This window comes from Rattus norvegicus, chromosome 6 (assembly GCF_036323735.1).
Source record: "Rattus norvegicus strain BN/NHsdMcwi chromosome 6, GRCr8, whole genome shotgun sequence".
Classification (NCBI taxonomy): Eukaryota; Metazoa; Chordata; class Mammalia; order Rodentia; family Muridae; genus Rattus; species Rattus norvegicus.
Genome location: NC_086024.1, coordinates 115,054,608 through 115,065,881, shown reverse-complemented (window position 1 = coordinate 115,065,881; position 11,274 = coordinate 115,054,608). Strand labels below are relative to the sequence as shown.

The following is an 11,274-nucleotide window of genomic DNA, read 5'->3' as shown; positions in this document are numbered from 1 at the left end:
ACATGGAGCACCCTAACTGGAGGACTCATATTTCCTCATTTCAAAATCAAGTTACAATAATCAAAACAGTGTGATATTAATTAATAAATAGAAAAATACATAAACTTCTTCTGAATAATAGAGAACCCAGGAGTAAGCTTCTATTTGTGGTCCAAAGGCTTCTGAAAAGCCTGTCAAGGAAAATCTTTTCAACAAATGACATCAGAGACAGAACAAAACACAACAACACAAAATAACAATAACAAAACACGAACAAATCAAATCAAAAACAAAAACAAACAAACAAACAAACAAAAACTAATGCTCTAAAGGCAAACACACGTGCTGGACTTGAACGATGGCTCAATGGTTAAGAACCATTTCCTATGACCTGAGCTTGGTTCCCAGAACCCATGTTAGGAGGTTCATAGCCATGTGTAGCTCCAGCTTTAGGGGATATGATCCCTTCTTCTAGCTTCCTTGGGCACCTACACCCACATGTACATATCCACACACAGGCACACACAATGCAGAAGATTAAAAATAAAAACAAAGAATGTAATTCTGATAAATGGTATCATATGCTAATTTGAAAATGAATAAGTATGATCCTGCTTATTTTTGGTACTTAGATTTATAAAAATCATTGGCACTAACACTAGCATAGGCTGAGAGGAATGGAGGTTTGTTGTTTCATTTTATTTGTACAAAGTTGTGCTTGCTAATTTTTGTTAGCTTGACATTAAGTATGGGAAAAAAATGAATCTCAACTGAAGAATTTTTTCCCACCAGATTTGCCTGTGGGCATGTCTGTGTGTGGTTTCCTTGATTAATGATTGATGTGAGAGGGCTTGGTCCACTGTGAAGGGTGCCACCCCTGCACAGCCGCTCCTGGGTTATGTAAGCCATGGGGAGCAGAGATTCAGAGATGATCTCTGCATCTGTTGCTGTTTGAGTGTCTGCCCTAACTTCCCTTAGGGATGCACTGTGATCACGGCAACATGGATGCTAAAGAGTTGAAAGCTGAAAAGAGTTAATACACATGTGCTGAGCACAGTTGTGCAAACCTTATAAATGTGTTTTATTATCACTGTCCTGTAGATTTAGAAACTGTCACGATGACAATTTTATGCCATGTATATTTCACTACTTTTTTTAAAAGGGAGAACATAGTAGTACAAACAGCCATTGATTACAGTGTCTGTGGGTCAAGAATGTGAATAGAGCTGGTGTATTTTATTCTAATTTGTTCTTGACCTTTTACATGGGTACCTACAATTCTAGTTCTGCCTTGACAGGGCTCCTGGGTATTTAGTCATGACTTTTTAACTTGTTCCCTGCAAGGAAGTTTTTATGACAAGATGAGTTAGTTTGGTGTTGCTGCATAAAGACACCATAACCAAGGAAGCTTATGGAAGAAAGAATTTATTTGGACTAACGGTTCCAGAGCATTAGAATCCACAAGAGCAGGGGCCCCACGGCAGCAGGTGGCAGGTAAGACTGCTGGAGTAGCAATATGAGAGTGGACATCTTGAACCAGAAGCATGAAGCACATAGAAGAAGGCGGAGTGGTGGAGGGGAAGAAGAGGGAGAGGGAAAGGGAATGTGAGAGAGGGAATATATACAGGAATTAATGAGGCTTTGAATTCACAATATTCTCCCTCGGTGTCTTACTTCTTTCAATAAAGCCACACCTCCTAAGCTCTTCCAACCATCACCACCAACTGGGAACAAAGCATTCAAGTACATAGGTCTATGGAAGACAGTCTCATTCCAACTGTGATGCCCAATGTCATTCTCAAAGGAAATTTGTATTGACTATCAGATGAGTGTCCAGTTTAACCTTACCATGATAATCACTCCGAAGAAGGTCCAAAGCTCAGAAGGGAGTTAGGTTAGGGTTTGTCTGAAACATGAAACACAGAAGAGACAATTGAACAAAGGAATAAGAACAGCATTTGCTATTACAGCTCTCAGAGGGATGTGAGAGCTACATATTTTAGTTTGGGACATGTGTGCTCAGTCAGGGTGTGGAGAGTGTGAGAAAGGGCATGGGACTTGGGAGCCACAGCCCTTACATGGATCCAAAGTTTTTGGAGAATTTTATCTTGGTGGATTTGGAATAAACAGATATAAATGGTGACCCTGAGAGGTCACCCATTGGCTGAGAGCTAATGAGTGTGCTATCTGCAGTTCATGAAGGTACATGAGCTGTGAGGGTAAGTGAGGGTAACTGGCATTCAGTAGACACAGAGAGCTTTACCTATGCAATACTGAATGTACTGAGGAGCTGGCAGTGGGTAGGGTAGTCAAAACTGCACGAAGTAACTGAACAGAGATTCTAATTTAAACCTCTATTCACAATGAGTTCTGAGGCAACATGAAATAATCAGAATTTGCTGCAAAAGTTCAAAGGCTGGAAGACACCAAAGTTGAGGTCCGGAAACCATCTAAAGGATGTTCACCTCAGACCTGGCAATTAAATTTCAGCCAACAATGGCAATATTGTGGAATTCAGCATGGATTGTTGTTCCAGTCAGATCTACTGGTCCCCATAAGCTTTGCTGGATCATCTACCCTCAATACAACAGTTAAAGAAACACATAACGTCAAAAGTTGAAAGAAATGTGTTCAATGTTACCAAATTGGGAAGAGGAAGAAAGGTCCACTAGCTTCCCCACCCCCCAAGTCCATAATTAAGGTTCTTGAAATGAGGGTCAGTTCTCCAGTCCTCTGGCAATGTGTGATCCCTGCCACCTATCAGCACTGTCTGAGCTCATCTCTCCCACAAGATGTGACAAGTGACAATGAAACATCTTTCAGGAGAGCTAAGTACACCCCTTGTGGCTTGTCTCAGGACCCCAGTCCTTTTCTTCTCCGTGCATAAAACTTGGGGAAATTCTACTTTTTAAACTGTATTTATTATTATTATTATTATTATTATTATTATTATTATTATTATTATTATTATTGTGTATTTGTGTGGGGGGAGGCATATGCCATGATGTGTGTGTAGAGGACAGAGAGCAATTTTGGGGAGTTGGTTTTCTCTACCCACCTTTACATGGATGGACTCTAAGATCAGGCTTGTGTGACAAACATCTTTACTTACTGGGACATCTCAATAACTCAAAATTCTTATTTTGGTTGGGGGGGCACAACTAATCTCAATAGTCAGTTAAAGGAAGAAGCAAAAGTGTTTTAGAATATTCTAACTTCTGCCAGGAAATTCAGTTCTTTGAAATATGCTGGCTAATATCCAGAACTTCATGTCCCCGGAGGAAAGAGCCAGATGGAAACTATCACCTCTTGTGTCCTAGCCTTAAGAGTCACATATGTCTGTTATTGGGAAGTCACAATAACCTACATTCTAGGGGTAGAATTTAAACTCCACATTCTGAGGTGAAGAATGCCAGAGTCCTAAAATCCTGAAGTTAAAAAGACTGGAGTGGAACACGAAGAACACACAATGTACCAGAAGGGCACTCTACCATATTTATTTTTATTTTATCTTTGAGATTATAATTTAATTCATTTCCCTATTTCTTTTCCTTCCTTCAAACCAGTCTACATATCCCTCCCCCACTCTCCTTAAAACTCCTAGGATCCTCCTTTTTCTGCTACCCCATCTCTGGGATTACAGGCATACCATTGTGTCTAGCTTTTCACATGGGTGTCTGTAACAAAGCTCAAGTCAACCTGCTTTTGCAGTAAGCTCTTCGTGTGGACTGAGCTGAAGGAATGCAAATTGAAACAAAGAAATCTCCACGTTCACTAGTGAGAACAAACCGTGCACGTCCTTTTGGGTCCAAGTTAACTCACTCAGGATGATATTTTCTAGTTCCATTCATTTGCCTGCAAAACTCAGGATGTCCTTGTTCTTAATAGCTGAGTAGCATTCCACCGTGGAAATGAATTTTCTGTATCCATTCTTCTGTAGTGGGACATCTGGGTTGTTTCGAGTTTCTGGATATCACAAACAAGGCCACTATGAACATAGTGGAACATATGACCCTGTGGCATGGTGGGGCATCTTTTGGGTATATTCCAAAGAGTGGTATTGCTGGGTCTTTAGGAAATGCCCTACAGTGGTGAGAGGGAACTTGTAGAGCCCACCTCCAGCAGAAAGACAGGGCATCAAGTAAGGGATGGGGTTGCTATCCCATAGTCAAAGCTCTCACCCATAATTCTTCCTGCCTGAAAGAAATGCAGGGATGGAAATGGAGAAGAGCCTGAGGAAAAGAAGGTTCAGAGACAAGTCCAAAGTGGGATCCAGCTCAAGGGGAGGCCCCAAGACCTAACTCTATTACTGAGGCTATGAGGTGTTCACAAAAGGGACCTATCATGACTGCTCTCCAAAAAGCCCAACAAGCAGCTGAAAGAGTCAGATGCAGATGCGTGCACCCAACCAATGAACAGAAGCTGCTGACCCCTCTGGTTGAATTAGGGGAAAGCTGGAGGAAGCCAAGGAGGAGGACAACCCTGTAGGAGGACCAGCAGTCTCAATTAACCTGAACACCTGGGATCTCTCAGACACTGGATCACCAACCAGACAGCGTACACCAGCTGAGATGAGGCCCTCAATACATATACAGCAGAGGACTCCTGAGTCTAGTTTAGAAGATGCGCCTAACCCTCAAGAAACTGGGGTCCCCAGGGAGTTTAGAGGTCTGGTGGGATAGGTGGGGTGGGGACATCCTCGTGGAGATGGGAGTGGGTTGGGAAGGAGATATGAGATGTGGAACAGTTGGAGCGTGGACTGGGAGGGGAATAAAGTCTGGAGTGTAAAAACAAACAAACAAACAAACAAACAAACAATATATCAAGAAATCTCCACATTCTTCTGTTTGAAAATTTGGCGAGTGACATTGAGCGAGCTTCATGTCACCAAGTGATCAGCATAGAGTCAAGCACTGTGAGACCAAGGTAGGAAGAATATACCCTGCAGGATAAGGGTTCTGTTTACAGCTAAGGCAGGTATGAATAAGCTGCTGTTTGTCCTGTGTGTGTTAAGGTTTCCGTTTGAGGTTTAAGAATAAATTACTGTTTCTCCTATGTTAAGTCCTTGCAAGTAAATGTTTCTATAGATAATTAAGAATAAAATTCCTGTTTCTGAGATCTGATGTAAACTCCAAAACATATTTTTCAAACTAATCTAAACCTGTGACCCCATTCACATGATCTATATCTTTACCTTTGTCCCTTCCCTTTCATTATATTTTTCTAATGATTTGTAATAGCTAGTTCTCTCCCTCTCCAAGGAACACCTTATCTCATTTATAAAAAGGACCTTTAGAGCCCAGAAGGGGCTGTGTATCAAATCTTTAGGGAGAGACAGCCAGCTGATCAGTCTTGGTACATCCCAAAATACGGCTTACTTTAACGGGTCAATCATGGTTTTAGTCTTTTCTCTTCTGCATTCTCAGATCTAATATCAGCTAGTGTGTGCGTGTGTGTGTGTGTGTGTGTGTGTGTGTGTGTGTGTGTGTGTGTGTGTAGACCAGACATTGGCTTCAGGTACCCTCTTCTATCAAAGCCCATCATTTATTTTGAGGCAGTGTGTCTCACTGAGCCCAGGGCTTGCTGTTTGGCTAAATTATCTATCCAGTGAGTCCCTAAGATCTATTTCTGCATGTGTACTGTGTATATTTGTGTGTGTATATATGTGCACGCACACACACACATACACACACACACACACACACACTATCTTAGAGTTTTTAGTGTTGGGAAGAGACACTATGACCACAGCAACTCTTATAAAGGAAAATATTTACCTGGGGCTGGCTTACAGTTTCAGAAGTTTGGTCCTTTTATTGTCATAGCAGGAAACATAGAGGCAGACGTGGTGCTGAACAAGGAACTGAAAGTTCTCCATCTTGATCACAGGTAGCTGGGAGGAATCTTGGTGCCACTCTGACAGAGCTTGAATATAGAAGGCCTCAAAGCCCACCCCCACAGTGACACATTTCACCTAACAGACCATGTCTACACCGAAAAGGCCACATCTCCTAGTAGGGCCACTCCCTAAGGCTCAAGCATTCAAATACACTAGTCTATGGGGGTCCATATCTATTCAAATCATTACCACACACATACACAGCAATGGGGTTTCAGTCTTGTACCACCACTCCAGGCTTTTGCATAGGTTTGATGGAGGTCAACTTGGACCTTCTCATTTGTGTAACAGGTACTTCACCCACTGAGTCATCATCCTCCCTATTCCTCCTGCTTTTACCCTTTTATAGGTACCTTCTTGTAAAGCCAGTAGACTATTGGACATGAAGGAAATAGTTTCAGTGTACTGAAAACTCAGAGGCAACAAAGGCAGATGCTAACTATGATGCTGTGCACCACAAGAATGTGACTAGGGCTTCTAAAGAGAGAGGTACTTAGAGAGGAAGCCACAGTGTCTTACCTCAGCCCTCCTGATCAGTAGAAAAATTGGACAATCCAGGAAGAGGTCCCAGCTACACAGATGAGAGCATGTGGGTCAACAGTAGTGTGAGAGAAGCCTGAGGCTTTGCAATTAAATATCCTCCCCACCCCCAAAAAAGGAGCTGCATTGTAGGATGATGGGATGATGTCATGTGCAGCAAGGGGGTCCAGTATAAAGAACAGCCTATCATTGGATGAGAAGTAAAGGTAGGCAGGAAAAAGTCTAGGACAGAGGGAGGAGGAGGAGTGAAAAAAATCAAGATGGAGACAACAGAAGGATCCAGATCTAGGTGGATATTTGTCTTGTCTAAATGGGCAGTTTAAATCTTTATTAATTGACAGTGAATTTGTTGTGTGGATGTATTGTGGATCGGGAATTTAACATGTAAATCTAATTGCTAAATTATGTTTCTAGAACGTTGATTTACTGGGCTAAAGAAGACAGTGTGTGAAAGAAATGGCTGAGAGGCAGTTGGAGCATGCGTATCTGGTTTTGTTGTCTTCGAGGAGTGAGAACACACAAGAGCCTGCAGAACGAGATGGTGTGTGTGTGTGTGTGTGTGTGTGTGTGTGTGTGTGTGTGTGTGTGTGCCAGGAGTGGTAACTGCCACCTAGGGGACCCCGCAGAGAGGAGGCTAAAATGGAGACAGCGGGAGAGGGTCACTTGCGGACCACATGGTAGAGTAGCAACTGGAGTGACCAGATCAGGCTCTCGGGAACTGATAGAAAATGTTCATTTTTAATCATACTGTATCTTGAGAAGAACAAGCAAAACAGGGCACTATTAGTAAAGGCAATTTATGTAAAAGGTGTTTTACCCACAACAACATCAACCAAATGAAGAGGAGAAATAGAGACTGTCACCATCAAAGTTCAGTTCAGCAGCTGCACTCAATAGAAGAAGAACCAAAGTCCAGGAGAAGCTGGTGATCTGGGCTAGCAAGCTAAGTGTCTGGGCTTTACTGCTATGAACAGACAACATGACCAAGACAACTCTTGTAAGGACAACATTTAATCGGGGCTGGATTACAGGTTCAGAGGTTCAGTCAATTATCATCAAGGTGAGAGCATGGCAGGCATGGTGTAGGCAAAGCTGAGAGTTTTACATCTTCATATGAAGGCTTCTAGTGGAAGAGTGGCTTCCAGGAAGCTAGGATCAGGGTCTTAAAGCCCATACTCATAGTCACACATGTAGTCTAACAGGGCTATACCTTCTAATAGTGCCACTCCCTGGGCCAAGCATATTCAAACCATGACACTAAGAAACTAAAAATTTCACCTACTCATAAAGCCAGTGCTAACACTGAGCACAGACCCTATAAACAAGTTCTGAATACACCATACTAGCTGTGTGACATTAAAAAATAATTGTGTACATTTCATGCTTGTTATTAAGCTATTTTCTCCAAGCTCCAAATATACCTTCTAGTACCCTCTGTGGCACCGCAGCTGTGGAGAGTGTTACATCCCCTTTGCCAATTGGCTTCCTGTGGAGTTGTGTTAACAGGAGACACAGAATCACAACCAAGAGACTTGAGGCAGTGGTAGGAGTATCTGCTTGCTTGTTGTTCTGGGAACTGTTCTCCTAGCAGGAAGGAACCCTGGAAGCAGCAGCTGGTCTCTGTGTTCTCTTCCACATACCAGTACAAGGGTCTTCCTTTTTCCCTACCTATCAGTCTATGAGTCAATGGGGTGCTGCCTCCTTCCCTAGGACTAGCCCTGGCTTCTATTTTGCTGACTAGAGCGCCAGTCATTACTCACAGATAAGTACCACAACCCTTTTGAGTTCCTAGTTATTTCTGTAATCCTACCAGCCCTAGGGCTACAGATAGGGTGTCTTATGTAACTTGCAGTTTCCTCGGGGTGTTCGTTTTTTGGTTCTTCAGTTTTCCTAAACTTGCTTTGAGAGTTCCCATGGAAGCACTTCCTGTTGAAATACCTGGCATCATTTTGTTTCTTGAACCAGGGCTCTCACATTCAAACAGAAGAAGGTGATTACAAATACGAAATTGAGTTCATAGAACACCGAGTGCCATGCTTGTTAATAGAGGTCTGTACATATTAGCTCATATTATCAGTTATTGTCCCAGAAAGCTGAGAAAATCTTCAAACAAATGAGAGAGTCTAAAGAGAACTAGAAATTTTAAAGCTGTTTCAGAAGGTAAGAATAGAAATTCCTAACGAGAGCATACATGGGCTGGAACTGGGCCTCTCTTCAAATATGTAGCAGATGTACAGCTTGGTCTTCATGTGGGTCCCAAATAACTGAAGTGGGGAGGGGGTGTATCCTAAAAAGCTGTTGCCTGTTCTTAGGATATGTTATTCTAGCTGGACTGGCTTGTCTGGCTTCAGTGAGAGAGGATACACCTAGCCTAGCAGAGACTTGATGTATTAGGTTTGGTGGATACCCAGGGTGCCCCCATCCTCTCAGAGGAAAAGAGGAAGAGAAGGGGGAAGGAGGAGGGTGTTAACCAGGAGGGGACAGTGAGCGGATATAAAGTGACTAGTTTAAAAAAAATAGAATAGGAATTCCTTAAAGGCACTGATAGTAGAGAGATAGAATGTTGTATAGTGGAGAAATAAGAGGTGTGAAACTTTCCCCGAGCTTGAAATAGATATAAACAATCGGCAGACTAAAACACACACACACACACACACACACACACACACACACACATACACACACACACACACACACACACACACACACACACACACACCCAGCCTTGTCCCTCAAGATGTTGCTCACAAATGTCAGATCATCAAGGATGAAAGGGTAAGAACACGTGCTCTGTGAATTGTGGTGCAGTTATATCCTCATAAGCCCCTTGTAAATTGGAAGTGTCTTAAGTAGACAATCATCCCATCTCCTGAGTATCAGTTTCAAAGCATCATGTGGCTTCTGTTGTTCACGCCAGCATGGCACAACTGACAGAATGGCAGCTTAATGCCACTACCTACCACTATGACAGGTGATGATAGCACCCTAAAGTCAGTCTTGGAAAATATCAAAATTCTAAATTTGGAGAAGAGTTTCTAGTAAATACCTCACTATAGTAATCATGAGTGGAAATAGCAAGAGTAGGAGATTACGTGCATTACTCTGTTACCAGAATTATTACTGTAATTATTACAGCATACCTAGTTGTATGGATTTAATCCCGGGAACAACAACAACAACAACAACAACACTAATACATTTTAGAGCAAGATAGCGACTGCAGGAGTGACTCCGTGCTTAATAGCATGCAATGCCAGCTCCAAGTGATCCAACCAACATCTGCTTCCGGTCTCTGCAGACAGACACTGTACTCACATGTATCCCCGACACACACATAATTAAAGAAATAAAAAAGGTATGATGAAAATAAAAGAATAAAGCTACTGAACACTTTCATTTGCAAAGAGAGGTATAGTATCTTAAAGCATTGCCAATAGAGCACAGCATGTATGCACACTCAATACACCGTGATTAAAAATGATTTAGCTCATGGCTACAAAGGTAGTTCAATATTAGCAAGCCTTAAGATGATTCAGTATGTGGGTAAGGAGAGGATGTATCGGATCACCCTAAAAGGTACAATAAACACCTTTGATATATTACATGGTCATTCTTTATTAAACAGCACTATATAGGGAACAAGGACTGGGAACTAAAAAATAGCTCTGGGTATTATATCTGTACCAGTGACCTACTGAAAATATTGTGGTCAATAAAGTCTGTGAAATATAATTTTTTCAAGCCTCTTACTATATATAGTCTATATATCATGCATCATATGTCATGTATCATATAGTAATCATATACCATATGGCATGTATCATATCATATATCATATACCATATATCTTAATCATATATCATACCATATATCTATATCATCTATCTATCTATCTATCTATCTATCTATCTATCTATCTATCTATCTATCTATCTATGTGGAAAGAAGGGAAGAGAGATAGAGGGAGACACACACATACAGAGAGAGAGAGAGAGAGAGAGAGAGAGAGAGAGAGAGAGAGAGAGAGAAAGTGAGAGTTAAATTTAGTTGTCAACTTGACCACATCTGAAATCAACTAAAATCTAAACAGCTGGGCCACAAAATAATTCTGCAAGGTTTCATTCTTGATTAGATCATTTCAGGCCAAGGGCCACAATTTCTGGAAGCAGCATTCATAAAAAAGCATGGAAGGGTGAAGCTTTTGCTTTTTGCTTGCTTATGCTCAGTCTCATTGGTGAGTCCATCTGTCCCAGGGCTGAAGTGGTTTGTTGCTGGGGTTACAACCTACTTCGCTGAGATTTCAACATATAAGAAGAAGCAGTTGACTTATCCAACACCATGAAGAACTTTTTGGATTCTGGGCCCTCCAATTGGCGAACGCCATTGTTGGACTAGCCAGACCACAGCCTGTATGTAACTAATTAATAAATTCCATTTTATATATTAATTTTAATATAGGTACAATCTCTCCCTATATATATATGTGTGTGTGTGTGTGTGTGTGTATGTGTGTGTGTGTGTGTGTGTGTCTGTCTGTATTCTATCAATCCAGTTTTTTAGAGAAACACTACAAAAGGGAAGAAATGAAATTTCCATTATTTATATCTGATACAGTTATCTCTATAGAGTGTCAGTTGTCTTTTCTTTTGGAATTCAGGAGTTGAGCATTGAGGCTGAAAAGACAAATGGTTTTAAAAAGCAACCAAAGCTATCCTTTGGAATCTGAAAATTATAATGAATTTAAATATACTTTCCTTAGGGCAATAAAAATATAAGCAACAATGAGGAGATCAAGAAATAAATCACAATACTATGAAGCAAATTACCAACCAACCGAGCAAACCACTGCTGGTGAT

The 11,274-nt window shown here is 41.4% G+C and overlaps 1 long non-coding RNA gene across 1 annotated transcript; it reads right to left on the bottom strand.

Moving 5' to 3' along the window:
* Positions 1–1,392: 1,392 nt before the first annotated feature.
* On the bottom strand, positions 1,393–3,297 carry LOC120093263 (uncharacterized). Its single transcript, XR_005486375.2, has 3 exons — positions 3,038–3,297; positions 1,828–1,885; positions 1,393–1,509 (listed from the first exon to the last, which is right to left on the bottom strand). It is a non-coding gene; the product is annotated as an uncharacterized LOC120093263 (long non-coding RNA).
* Between the last annotated feature and the right edge of the window lie 7,977 nt (positions 3,298–11,274).